This window comes from Schistocerca americana, chromosome 11, assembly GCF_021461395.2.
Source record: "Schistocerca americana isolate TAMUIC-IGC-003095 chromosome 11, iqSchAmer2.1, whole genome shotgun sequence".
NCBI classification, from domain to species: Eukaryota; Metazoa; Arthropoda; class Insecta; order Orthoptera; family Acrididae; genus Schistocerca; species Schistocerca americana.
In genome coordinates this window covers 187,263,944-187,279,468 of record NC_060129.1, presented here as the reverse complement: position 1 = coordinate 187,279,468, position 15,525 = coordinate 187,263,944, and positions in this window count along the sequence as shown.

Below are 15,525 nucleotides of genomic sequence, written 5' to 3'. Positions count from 1 at the left end.
CTAATATCATTAACATTCTGTAAATGATATTACCTGAGGGGGGTATTGTAACGGAACATATTAAAGGCTTTACTTTACCGAAGTATGCGATACCCTCCAAATTCAACCAGTTTAACGAGTATTTATGATTATAGAAAAGTTATTGTGTATGTTAACAATGATTGCATAACATGTCTCCATAAACAGTCAACCCATTAAATTATACTGAATAACTGACCCACACAGATACAGCAAATGTCATCATGTAAAAACATTTAATTCATCTTAAATAATTAATATGAAGTACGAAAAATTGTGGCCAACTTAGGTATTTTGGATCTCCTTAAATAAAGATCACCCAGTGAAACCTATTTGTTCACTAGGAGCGTTTTCACTCAGTATTCATGTAATCAATCCTATTTTAGACGAAAACCAATGTAATTCTTAATAATTCATGTTATTTGCTTATTTATGCAAATTAGAGAAGTCAATTGACAAACTTCTAAAAAACGGCCTTTTTGTAACAAAGAATTATTCTGTCAAGTCAACAAATCTGTCTGTCATTTTAATAACATATTAAATTATGTCACTCGATGCAAATTAATAACTTTTCTGCACAAATTATGATAACAGATGTACATGTGACTTATAAACCATATATCTTTTTGGTAGTTCTTTGACAATGTTATAAATACCAGCAGCAAGAAGGGTCGGGGGCGCAGTCGGAATGTCACTTTGGTAAAGTGTGTTTGTGTGTTATTGTTTGGGGTGGATAAACAATGCAAAGAACATGTAAAGGAAGTACTACTTTGTGTTGTGTCACGGTCTTCAGTGGACAGCGGAATTAAGATGGCCACCAAAGTAATAAATATTTGAAGTTTACATATTTGTTGGTTTCACTCGTTCTTTATCATCAAAAGCACATAAAAAACACGGGACCTCATATTTTTAACCCTAGACAACCAGATTTAGAGCCAGCATCAGCATCAAGACACATCAGCGATCCAGCAAGCAGCAGCGATTACCACAATGCATTTTAATGGTGCCAACCTAACATCAAGTGCTAACAAGCTCCGTAAATGGGAGTGAAATAGTGCGATTATAGCAATTAGGAATATCTACGACTAGGCGACCTATACAGTGGGCACCATGAAAGCATTTTTTAAAGACCAATTGAGAAAATTAATACATTTAGATAAACCTTTTGATTAAATGACAGAAACAGATGCGCTGAAAAGAAGGCTACCTGAAAAATTGTATTGGTATTTAGTTCATGGGTCTGATGATTTTTTGGAAAACTTTTTAAAATATGTGGATAAATTGGATAGGGCATTATAAAGTGGGAATATGCAAAATATTAACAATGGTGAACAATTACATGGAGGGTGGTATTCAAACAGGTATGGAGAGAGGAGAGAATACAGAGACAGTAGATATGAACAACACAGGGGAAACAGTAGGGATCATAATGGTAATGACACAGACAGGGATAGAAATTTTGGAAATAGAAGCAAGTGGGATGACAGAAACAGGGGGGGACAAAACTGGAGATCAAACAACACAGAAAACAGGCAGGAAAACTCCGGACCGCCTCAATGAGGGTCCGCAGTTTTGGGGCGAGAAAATTTAATCACAATAGGACCTACAATAACAACTGGGAATTTACAGACAGAGGAAGAAGGAGAAATGTAACTTACTACTATAATAAAACCAGTGGAAGACAAAACAAATACACACCACAAATAACAGACACTCGTGTTCAACACCAAATTAATACTGTAAATTCTGATCAGAAATTTTGGGATACAATAAGAGAAACTAATCGTATTGAAAGCAACAAGGTAACTACTTCTGAGAACAAGCCAGATGAGGATATTGCAATTGTGCCAGAATTTCATAATTGGGTAGATGAAAATCTATGTAATTCTGAAGTATCTGACAAACATTACAGCTCTGATTTGCACGAGTTATTTAGTGAAAATGAAAAGTTATGTGAAGAGAGAGAGATGGAACTTAATGTGACTGTGGATAGGCTGCATGATGAGGAAAGTTTTGATTTTGATGAAAATATGGACGCTAATGATGTTGTTGAGTGTTGTACGGAGGTAAGTAATGGTGAGATTAATGCTGTGGGAGAGTATCAGGTATTCGTCGAAATTATTTTAAGTCAAGTAGTGAAGCTATGTGATAATGAAGTTGATAATTGTGAGCATTATTATGAGGTAAGTGTGGTTAGTAATGAGGAAGTGGACACTCATGCATCTAAAGAACAGATAAACTTAAGTCAGTGTAGCCAATCTAATGTAGCAGAGGACCGTAATGTTGTGACAGCTAATAGTAACAAGTATTTAAATCCACATACAAGTTCTGAAAGAAAAGGTGAAAAATTTTTAAAAACATTGTGGAACATTTGCAATTACAAAACAGATAGGGAAGAGTTTTGGAACTATTTAGCTAAAATTTGTAGAAGGTTATATCCTCACTGGTGGTAAAGTGTAAAATGTAATGAATATCTGATGTATGCTTAACCTGTTGTATCCATAGATGATGTTAATGAATGTGTCAATGCGTGTGTGTGAAGCTATTAAAAACTTATTAGGAAAATAATGAGGGTAATTTTAGAGAAATTGAAAATGACCTGTTACATTAATCATTAAAAGAAAAAGTAGAAGAATGTGAATTAGGGTGTCCATTCATTAAAGCTAAAAAAAAACAATTGGGAGGGTAAATTGATATAGGGAGTCCTATTTCAGCCATTTCAGAAAAATTCAGAAATAAAATTAAAGACAGTGTTAATTTTGTTGAGGTCCCTGTGGTGGGAGTAAAGATAAGAGGAGCTACAGGCAAACACAGTAAAGTCATCAAAAGTCAAGTATTTTTATCATTTGGAATGGAAGATGTAAAATTTGAGCAGGATTGTCTTGTTGTTCCAAGTTTAGACGAGAACATATTGTTTGGCATGGTCTGGGAGTTAAAGGTAAGTGCTGGATTTAGCTGGAGAGAGATGAAGTAATTGTGTGTGAACCCAAAAGCAGTATTACTGTGTGTACACAACTGTTTCTTATACACTGCGGAGAAGGTTGCAATCATGTCAGGGAAAACATTGACTATGAAGAGAATTTGTACTGTTACGATGACAAGCCTGAGCTAAATTTTTCTGGTCAAAATTATCAAAACCTAGTCAAAAGCAAAGTAGAGGAAGCAATTAATTTGGACAGTGATCAAAAGAGACAGTTGGAAAATTTATTGTGGGAATTTCAACATGTTTTCAGTGAAAAACCTGGAAGAGTCAGGAATTATCAATGCACTTTACACCTTAAAAACCATGAACCTTTTTTCCTCGAGCCTTATAGTATTCCTTTTGCAAAATGAAAAGTAGAGAATGAGATACAAAAAATGGAAGATGGGGTATAATCGAAAGAAGTAACAGTGATTATAATAATCCTTTGGTGGTGGTTTCCAAACGTGGAGGGGGTGGTAGACTTATACTTGATTCTAGGCACCGTAACAAATTTTTGAAAAGAGAAAATGATCATCCAGAAATAATTGATGAACTGTTAAATAAATTTGAATGTGTAAAATTTATGAGCAGATAAACTTAATTTCAGGCTTGCACCAAATCTTTTAGAAATAAATTCTAAAAAATCCACTGGATTTTTGTATGGGGGAAAAAGTTATCATTACTGTGTTGTACCCTTTGGACTAACTGTTTCTGTTGCTGAGTTTATTAGAGCATTAGATCTTGCTTTGGGGGATGAACTGCTGTCTAAACTTACTGTATATGTAGATGATATTTTGATTTCTGGAAAAACATGGGAAGAACATTTTGAATTGCTAACGCAGGTGTGTACAAAGTTAAGGGAAGGGGGTATGACCTTAAAAGTTAGAAAAATGTAAATTTGGAGTAAGTGAATTGAAATTTTTGGGACACATTATTTCGGAAAAGGGGGTTGAACCTGACAGAGAAAAAATTGAAGCTATAGAGAATTTTCCAGTTCCTAAAAATAAAAAACAATTAAAATCTTTTTTGGTCTTGCTGGATTTTACAGAAAGTATGTCAGTACTCAAGCTATGAACACTTCTTGGTTATGTGATCTATTAAAGGAAAATACTGTCTGGGATTGGTCATCAGATTGTCAAAAAGCATTTGATAAGATAAGAAACAACTTTCACAGAGCAGAATTCTATACAGGCCTGACATGTCTTTACCTTTCTGTTCGATGACTGACAGCAGAGTGATACAGGATTAGGAGCACACTTATTTCAGGAAAAAGTAGTAAGAGATCATATTGAACACCATTCCATTGCATTTGCTAGTAGAGCATTACAAAAGTATGAAAAGACTTACACTGTGACTGAAAAAGAAATTTTGGCTATACATTGGACTTTCAACAAATTTAAAAATTATCTTCTTGGACACAAAGTAATTGTTTACTCTGACCACAAAGCACTAAGTCACTTACAGGAGTGTAGAATCACCAGATGGGCATTATTCTTACAACAATTTGATTATGAAATTGAATATATTAAGGGGAAGGAAAATGTTATTGCTGATGGACTTTCAAGGTCACCTACTGGGCTAAATTTTGATAATGAAATAGGTATTGATGACAAAAATTTCAAAATTATGTATTTGAAGGGGATAAAAGAGGCAGGAGAAATTTTAAAAATTTGTAATGACATTAGGAGACACCAAAATCATGATGAGAATTGGAAATTGGTAAAACGTTATTTGGAAGTTAAGCAAAAGGTAGATGATTATTATAAGGTACACAAAGGGACTCTGCTCAGAACATTAAGACCTGATTTGGATGACAGGGAATTATGTTGGCCTGAGCAGCACATAGACACAATTAAGTATATACATGAGAGCTTTGGACATTGTGGTTCTGCCAAATGAATACAAAAGATTCAGGAAAACGTCTACTTTTATAATATTGCCAGAAGAGTGAAGAAAAAATTAGCAGCCTGTGACCAATGCCAAAGAGTAAAGGTGAGTAATCAAACATGCAGAGGGATGATGCAAAATATTTTGCCCAGCAAAATTTTAGAGCTGGCAGCTTGCGACATTTATGGACCCCTCCCCAAGTCAAAAGGAGGTTACAGTTATATCTTTGTGATTGTTGACATATTCTCAATATTCATCAAATTGAATCCATTAAGAATTTAGATTACATCTAAATTAACCAGTGATAATTTCAATAAGGCAGGTACTCGACAAGCAATCTTGTCAGACAATGGGTCACAATTTACAACAAAAGTATGGAAAGATTTTGTTGAAACTGCAAAAAATAAAACATTTTGATTTCAGTTTATCACCCATCCAGTAATCGAGTAGAGAGGTATACATGAGAGAGAAACGGAGGTTGTGCGGAACATATTGTATTAAGAACCACGTATTTCACCATTCGAAATTATGTTTAATGAAAGACCTACTAGCTTTATTACTGAACACATCGATTTTCCAGTTCGTCAGATTTTGTCACGTCAGGAGAGAGAACAAATTGTAAAAAACACCATGAAAAAAACAAGCAGATTACAGAAAGAAAAGACACGATGCAAAAGGCAGGATTTTACACTTTTTTTGGCATTTATATAGGACTATTTGAGGTGAAAGAAAATCCTCACCCAAATGCTTACAGATTGATCTATCCAAAACTATTTGGTTTGAGGAATGTGACTGAATTGATACCTAGAATGAAATTTGCAAATCTCAATAACCTGGAATACAAGGAAAATTTTTCACATTTTATTTTGTTTATGAAGTTTGTTTCCTATCATGTGATATGGTAACTATATCTGGTACTGAAGCTTACTTATTGCTGAAAGGAAGTGCAAAATGGTTTTGCTTTATGAACCATGTACACATGTAATATATGTACTATACATTGAATATATGCCTATATGTAAGAAAATATTTTGATGGTTGCTTATGCATTTTATTTTATTTGGGTCGTAGGACATGTGCTATTTTAGTTGTAGTTTACCCATGTTAGTTATTAGACATTTTAATGAACATTTTGACATTCATATTTTGTGCTTACTATGGTTTAAAAATACTCTTGAAGTATTAGTAGTGTGACTTGTTAGGGTAGTTGTGTGTGGTGAGCAGTGGAGTCATGAACACTCACTCACTTTGGTAACAATGTTTATGGAAAAGGCTATTATGTACACATGCTTAAATCTGTGACTATTTTCTTCATGTGCTGATGCCATTTATGCTGAAAATACTTTGTTGCTGTTATTATATTTTCTGAGCCTATATGCTGGAACCCACCAGAGTTTGTGCTTGGACACATTATGAGAAGACTGCAATAGGAATATTATGGACAAGCTATGCCTGCTTATTTGCCCACTTGACAGTTGGGATGTATGAAATTGAGAAGAACCTTACCCATTGTGGAATTAATTCATTCTTTTGTGTATTATTGGTGAACCATTCTGTCTGCCTATGGAGGCAATGCACAGATACTAACAATCTTCATTTTTCTTAGTTTTATCTTTGTATATAACATGTTGAGGATTAGTGTGAAACCTTTTGATATTTTGCATATTACAATAATATTTCTTCTGTTTTCGTAAGACTCTGTGTACCCCTGAGCACTTTTCTTCCTTTGTACATGTCATATTATAGGTTTTTATGCTACAGTTAGATTGGATCTGTATTTGGGGGGGGGGGGGTGAATTTTGGGATAGACAATATATATCAGTGATGGGTTTCTTAAGCTACTGTAGGGGTATTATCACAGTTGGCCACTCTGCCATGTCTGCGTTGTATTTTATATTGGTGGGCGGTTGTTGATATTCTGCTCTCAGTTATATTTTTTGAATTCTCCCCTTTTATTTCTTATCCAACTGCCTGTCACTGATTCTGTTCTATTTTTCTTCTTCTGCTGATGAGAGGGGGCTAGGCTGAACTCTCCAGTAGTACCTATTTCTATTTTTCTTTTCCATCCACATATTTTGAGATATCGCACCTCCATTGTTGCAGTGCCTATAATTGTACCATGTCCTCATGCTCTTCAATACAGATCAACAAGCAATTGTTTTCTTAAATGCTGTCTGGTGGTCACAAATTTCCATGTTAATGTAGTTAACTGTATCTGGTTGAATAACTTTAAAATTAATTTCCAAATTTATTTACACACTATCGTACTGTATTATAGTAGAGTAAAAATTCCAATTACTTTCACATCAGAATGTTGATGGCCTATGGATAATAAAAGCTTGCTTATGACATGCCACAAACAAGATTTTTTTTTTTTTAGTGATGTTAGAAAATGAGAAATTTAATGTGTGTTGTAATATACAGAATTTTTATTGAATATGAGTAATTGTTAGATTATTATAATCTTTCATATTGTTTCTTTTATGTCCTTCTACTAGTGTTTGATCATTCTTGGTGACACAATATAACACTGAATATTTGTGTAGGAACTTATACTGAACTGAAGAGTAAAGCCTATGTAATAATTTCAGGTCAACTACCTGTGTAGATAAGGAACCCACCAGTTAAAAGGAACTATGTAAAGGGACTACCTACAGACCTGGTAATAGAGGAAAAACTTAACTAGGAGAACAGGAACTACAGTGGTAAAATGGACAGTGAGAGAGCATGTGTGTGTGTGTGTGTGTGTGTGTGTGTGTGTGTGTGTGTGTGTGTGTGTGTGTGTGTGTGTGTGTATATAAAATTGGTGTTTTGCCCTTAAAGAGCGCATTTGGACTAAACTACATGGCCAGTTCCTTTTGCTGCCTTCCTTGCTGCCCAAACTTCCCTCATTCGCTCGCTGTGTTTCTGTTTCCAGTCCTCTGTCCATGTTTCTTGTCGGCTTTGTGTCTTCGGCTTCATCTTGATTGCCTTTTTGGTTGCCCATATTTCTTTCATCTTCTGGCTGTGATCTTGCTTGCGTTCTTCGGTCCATTTTATGCCTGTTCGTTTGTCGCATTTTATCTCATGTAGTTTACTTTTCTTAATGATGTTTCTGAACTTTATTCTGTCGTTTATTGTGTCTGCTGTTATGTTGAGCTGGTTCAGGTCGTTTTCTACCTCTGCCACCCATTTGTTGTTTCTAGTGGTTACCCAGTCAAAGATCTGTTTGGTCAGCCTGTGTGATGGCATTCTGTATAGGTGTCCATAGAATTGTAGTCTGCGTTTTCTAATTTTTTCTGTGATTGTCTCCATATGTTTGTACAGTTCCTTTGTAGGTTTCTTGATCCATATTCCATTGTTGTTAGTTGCGCCAAATATTTTCCTAAGTATTTTCCGTTCTACTTTTTCTAATTGTCTGATACGTGTATGCCCTAGGATTAGTGTGGTCTCTGCTGCATATAGTGCCTCGGGGAGCACCACCGTGTCGTAATGGCGTAATTTGGCTTTTTGTGAGATAGACTTCTTGTTGTAATGATTCCACACTACTTTGTATGCCTTGTCCAGTTTAGTCTTTCTTTCTTCGTTTGAGTCTCTGTTATGTCCACTCATTTGTAGTGTTTCACCGAGGTATTTGAAGTTTGCCGTTTTGTAAATCGTGCCATACTTTGTGTTCAGAGATGAGAGTTTCTTTGTGCTCATAAACTGTGTCTTTTCGTAAGAGATCTGAAGTCCAGTTTTGGAAGCGATTTCGTGCAGTTTTTCAATAGCGTCTTTTGTTTCCTTTATACCTTTCGTGACAATCGCCAAATCGTCTGCAAAAGCCAGGCATTTAATCTGTAGGTTTCCTAAGGTTATCCCCTGTTGTGATTTTTCCCATTCTTTTATGACCTTATCTAACACCAGATTGAAAAGGAGAGGTGAGAGGCCATCGCCTTGTCGGACACCTGTGTTTATTTCAAAGGGCTCTGATAGTCCCCCACAGAACTTTACTTTGGAGGTCGTGTTGGTTAAAGTTTGCTCTATGATAGCCCGTGTTTTGTTGTCTACTTTGTATTCTGCTAGAATTTTGAAGAGAGTTTTCCGGTCGATAGAGTCGTACGCCTTTTTGAAGTCAACAAAGGTAATGATCAGGTTCTGTTTGTGTTGTAAAATCATTTTCAGGTTCCAAATTTGTTCCGCACAAGACCGCCATTTACGGAAGCCTGCTTGGTATTCCCCAATCAAGTGGTCGGTTTGGCATTCTAGTCTGTTCAGTAAAGCTTTAGAGAGGATCTTGTATGTGACCGGTAGTAGGGATATTCCTCTGTAGTAGTTCGGGTCAGTCTTGTCACCTTTTTTGGTAGTGGGTGTATCAGGGCAGTTTTCCAGTCGCCAGGAATTTTCATGGTCTTCCAAGATCCTGTGGATGTCTTTGGTGAGTTCTGGGTCTTGCAACTTCCAGATTTCCGCGATGATGCCATCTTCTCCTGGTGCTCTACGATTCTTGAGTGACTATTATTTCTTTAACTTCTTCTAGAGTTGGAGGTTCACTATCTGGATTGTATGTGCTCGTTTCTGTCATCATTTCTTCCATGGGGGGGGGTCCGTGTTGAGCAGTTTTTCAAAGTACTTTGCCAGAATGTCACAATTGTTTTTGGTATTGGTTTCTAGGGTTCCATCCGGTCTTCTGAAGCACAAGTTGGGTGGTTGATATCCAGTCATATTTTCTCTGAACGTTCTGTAGAAGTTTCTTGTATTGTTCTTCATGAAGTCCGATACGATCTCTGTCAGTAATATATATATATATATATATATATATATATATATATATATATATATTACTCACTGTCCATGTATAAACAAAGATGATGAGACTTACGAAACAAAAGCGCTGGCAGGTCAAAAGACATACATACAAACAAACAAACAAACAAACAAACAAACACAAACATACACACAAAATTCTAGCTTTCGCAACCAACGGTTGCTTCGTCAGGAAAGAGGGAAGGAGAGGGAAAGACGAAAGGATGTTGGTTTTAAGGGAGAGGGTAAGGAGTCATTCCAATCCCGGGAGCAGAAAGACTTACCTTAGGGGAAAAAAATGACAGGTACACACTCGCACACACATGCATATCCATCCGCATATACACAGACACAAGCAAACAGTTGTAGAGGCAAAGAGTTTGGCCAGAGATGTCAGTCGAGGCGGAAGTAAAGAGGCAAAGATGTTGTTGAAAGACAGGTGAGGTATGAGCGGCAGCAACTTGAAAACCTGTTAGTTCATCCCTATGAAATCCCCAAACCACCTTCCCTAACCTCTGGCTCCTACCCTTGTAACCACCCCCGGTGTAAAACCTGTCCCATGCACCCTCCCACGACCACCTACTCCAGTCCTGTAACCTGGAAGGTGTACACGATCAAAGGCAGAGCCACGTGTGAAAGCACCCAAGTGATTTACCAACTGACCTGCCTACACTGTGAAGCTTTCTATGTGGGAATGACCAGCAACAAACTGTCCATTCACTTGAATGGACACAGGCAGACAGTGTTTGTTGGTAATGAGGATCACCCTGTGGCTAAACAAGCCTTGGTGCACGGCCAGCACATCTTGGCACAGTGTTACACCGTCCGGGTTATCTGGATACTTCCCACTAACACCAACCTGTCAGAACTCCGGAGATGGGAACTTGCCCTTCAGTATATCCTCTCTTCTCGCTATCCACCAGGCCACAACCTCCGCTAGTTTCAAGTTGCCGCCGCTCATAACTCACCTGTCTTTCAACAACATCTTTGCCTCTTTACTTCCGCCTCGACTGACATCTCTGGCCAAACTCTTTGCCTCTACAAATGTCTGCTTGTCTCTGTGTATATACGGATGGATATGCGTGTGTGTGCGCGAGTGTGTACCTGTCCTTTTTTCCCCCCTAAGGTAAGTCTTTCCGCTCCTGGGATTGGAATGACTCCTTTCCCTCTCCCTTAAAACCCACATCCTTTCGTCTTTCCCTCTCCTTCCCTCTTTCCTGATGAGGCAACCGTTGGTTGCGAAAGCTAGAATTTTGTGTGTATGTTTGTGTTTGTTTGTTTGTTTGTATGTATGTCTTTCGACCTGCCAGCGCTTTTGTTTGGTAAGTCTCATCATCTTTGTTTTTAGATGTGTGTGTATGTATATATAATGATGGACTGAAAATAACAATTGGACTCTTGTTTAAAAATTTTAATACTTTTCTTATTATAATGCCAGGAGACATATTCTGTGCTCATGTACATAGTTGTAACGAAGATTCAAAACTTTTATGAGTTTTTTCTTTGCATACAATATGTTACAGATTAACAGATTACATTTTGATATTTATAGGTACTGTTCTGAAGAGAGTGAAGTGAGGCCTGTTGCAAAATTTAGTAATTTTTGCAAGTTTGAAAAGATATGGTTAAAGCAACTTTTAATCTATTACATTTCATTACTTTAATATTATACCATGAGGATCAATACTCTCTACGTACTGTTTCAAAGATACTATAATTTTATATAATGATTAGTGTACCTTACTACCTTATCTTGCTGTTTGGGACACCCAATACCATGCACCTCGATACCAGCAATATTCTACTGTGTTTCTGTAAAGTAGTTAACATATTTCTGAGACAACATTCAGATTTGATTTCATTAATGTAGAGATACTTTGCTAAATCAATATGTTTATGTTGCAATGATATTATTCTTATGTGTATTTTTTCTGTTGTCACTATGATCCTTGTCATACTTGTAACCGATTTTTGGGCGCATAGGTGGTTACTGGAGACAAGTCTTGGTCGTCATGTTGAAAAGACGCAACTTGTAATCAGTTTATGAAATGTGAACTTTAACAGTGAGGAAGATATTTTCAAGTATGTTTTGTATTGTGAAGTGATGTTTTGTGTGTTACGTGATATTGCACCATTGTGGTAACTTGCAGAAGTTTAATCTTCAAGAATGGTTTATGAAACACATCTACAAAACTTTTGAATATCGCAGAATAACACCTAGGCCTCTTTGCATCTGAGCTTGGAATCATCACTACCTAGATTTTCGATGATTGAGCCATGAGTTCACAACGAGACCAGCGTAGGAAGTGCCTAGTTTATCCATTATTTCATGAAATGACTTTATTAACTGTGCTCTAATGACACCTGCCACATGATATAACTTTGTTGTTGCCCGAAAATGCAATATTTAGCAGCATGAGCAACACTACAAATCATAATTAATTTTTGACATTTGTTGTGGTAGTGTTTTAAGAACCTCTTCTTTCTCTATTTTTGCATTTATGTCTCTGAGCATTATTTTCACATTGTGCCTTTCGATTTTACCAGTTTCTTCTTCCAACTAGGCATAAAATATATCCTCCTCATCTTCATCTGTCTCCTCAGTAGGGGCGTAGACATTCATTATTGTAACATCAAAAATTTTTGTCCTTATCCTTAGATAACATATTCTGTCACTGCCATTGCCATAAAACCAATTATGTTAGCGTTCATACGCCTATGTAGAGGGAAACCAGTGCCATAAAGGCCTGTATCTCCAACGCTGTACTTCATGAAATGTTCCCCCAATGCTATCATTCCTTGCCCTTTCCATGTAGTTTCTTGTATAGCTGCTATTTTCACTTGGTACTTATCTAGTTCACTCCCTATTTCTTGCGTCTTGCCAGGCCTCTTGACTGTCCTCACATTCAAGGTGGCTATCCAAATATCTCTTTAACCGTTTTCCTCGCCGGATCATAAGAGGCAATGCTTTCCATTGCGAGGCATATGTATAATATCCACAACAGCACTTTTTTCCTGCGTGGGGTTGTTACCCTCACACCTAACCACTGACTTGGAGGACCTGAATTTTTTAGGGTTTACTCCCCTAGGTGGGTTGGGTTTCCTACACCTATAGAGCTCCCACCCCCCTCCCGGCCCTATGTTGTGGGACACACTGACTCCTAGATCGAAACCAATCTGGCTTGGGTGACACAGCCAGTAGCTACACTACCTCCAGCACAGCTCTCGACTTTGTCAGAGCATGCAAACCCTCCTACCAAACACTGAAGGTGCCTACGATAATGCGGTGTCCCCTGGGAGGGTTCACAATTTTGTACTATAGTGAAAAGTATTTTTTTAGCTTTAAATGAAACCTGTATCATCTTCCAACAAACTCCATTCACTCAAGTAATTTCAAACAAGAAGGTACTGCAATTCTACAAACGACAATATTATAATCACACTTTCTTGATTTCACTTTGGACTCGAGTGAACAGTAATGTTTGTCTTTTGACAGATGTATAACAACTCAGGTTTTAAAACGAATCATTTTGGACAACAGTGCAAGGAGTTGCTGAGCTCACTTACAAAACAGAAATGTCAACAATTATTGTCTCTAAATGAATTTTCTAAGAACGTTTTGGTTGGAAAATGCCACACATATTAGCTTGAAGGGCAATGGTGATACTGTGAAGATGGTCATTACAGCCTTTATGGCATTTGTCAGATATATTTCAACAGAACACATCTAAAAGTTACTAATAATGACATTTGTGTTGGTCTTATGATTAAATACCACACTGCAACAATTAATGGCACTGTATTTTGACAAAGTTATATTGCCAATATTTGCTATTCTGTGATTTGAAACCCTATTTTAATATCTTACTGTGGGTTACTTTAATTTCTGTTCAGAATCATCAGAATCTCATTTTCAGTGATGAGACTATTAAAATAGAACAGTTACAAGCCAGGATTTAAGCTTCATTTGAGTAGAAGCACTGTAAGTTTGTGAATTCAAGGCTCTGTTCTTACTTGAATAAGAATAATAATAATTTTTGTCTCAGCAAGCACTATTGAGAGGAAAAATATTTTTCTGTTATGATTAAAATAGACCATCCACGCAGTACCAAAAGGAACTGAAGCAGAAATATGCAACTAAATATCTGGACAAAATAGTGTAACAACACTGCTATACGGATAATGATATATTTTAAAATCCATGCAATTTCATTCCAAGTCACAACAAAAACTCCTTATCAAGTGTGTATGAAGAATAGTACTCCACAAACTGCAAATATATCACCATTACCTAAATATTTAAAAGCCACTGCAGTATTACACTCCAGATAGCAGCACAGTATTATGTTTCAAGAACCATCATGACAGATACATTCTCATTTCAGACAAAAGCCATAAAGCTGAAAGTGTCACAAAACTCAAAAATGCCTACCACTTAATAACAATTACCTCAAGTTACTACGAGTATGACAAAACATAACAAACCAACAAGAAAGAGGTAGAAAATCGAAAAAACTGATCAAAAACAAACTTTATGAAATATGAGACAGAGCTTTAGTAAAGCTTTCTGAAACCTCACACTTATTAGAGAAATAAAGGAAAACACACACTATGAAATTATGTTTACAGTAGATGAAAGAAGACAACTAAAAAGAAATAAAATTAAAACAAAGCAATTAAAAAGAAACCACATTTGCTATATTTACTTTTTACAATAAAAATTATGCATTTGGATTAAATTTATATTCTAGTAGTCACACTTTGAGCTGTTTCAATTGTCCTTGTGTTTTATACAATTGGAATTATAATCTGACACTACATGATGACATAGATTTCCCACATAAGTTTGTGCAGCAGTTACATGATAATTAGAAACAGACAAATAATTAAAAGACTTTATGCATAAACTACTCATCATTAACTCAGAATTATGTACAGAGCTTTGTACTACACAAAAATATTTCACAAATAATACAGCTCAAACAGCCAGTAGTGTATTGATATAAAATTTAACAAAGCATGAAAATCTGAATTACTACACAATTTACCAAATGACCCTTTTGCGTAATATACAGTTTTGATCCAAATCATTATATCCACTTCCATAGGAGGGCCGTATGCTGCGCAGTGGCATTGTGGGTATATCACATAGTAATGAATCTGTACAAGCAGAGATGAATGTGTAATCATTCTAGCGACAGTATGTGAAAAACAACAGACAAATAACTTTGCCAAAGAGCAGATGGTTTTTCCTAGTACCTGGGTAATAGCATCTCACTAACAGCGAATCTGGTTGGTTGCTCATGTGCTCCTATTGTGAGCCTCTATAGAACATCGTTGAAAGATGGTGAAACCACAACTTGACAAGAAGGTGTAGGATGCTTGTGCTTTACCTAGAGAATGGGAGATCAGAGTCTGGCTGCTCTGTAAAGTGGGATCTATGTCAGTCTATGAAGACAGGAGACTCAAGCAATTCAGCAGACATTGTTGAGAATGAGGCCCCAAGTTACATAACAGCTTTGTATTCTAATGTTGATCTAACAACATTGTCAGTTACAGCAGCAGTTGAAATGCAATAATTGAGATTGGACTGCATATCTAGAAAGATGTGTCACATGTTGGGATAAGTGACATTTCTTGTTCGACCAGGTCAACGGTTGCCCAGATATGCCATCATCCAGATGAGTGGTTATTCACAACATGTACCATACAACAGATGCAGGAAGATGAAGGCAATGTCATGCTATGGGGGATATTCATGTGAGATACCAAGAAAAACTGGTCATAACTCAAAGCATCATGACAGCTGTGGATAATACTAACATTATTGCAACCTCTTTACATCTTCCCTGACAGTGACATTATCTTGCAGCAGGGTAACTGTCCAAGTCACA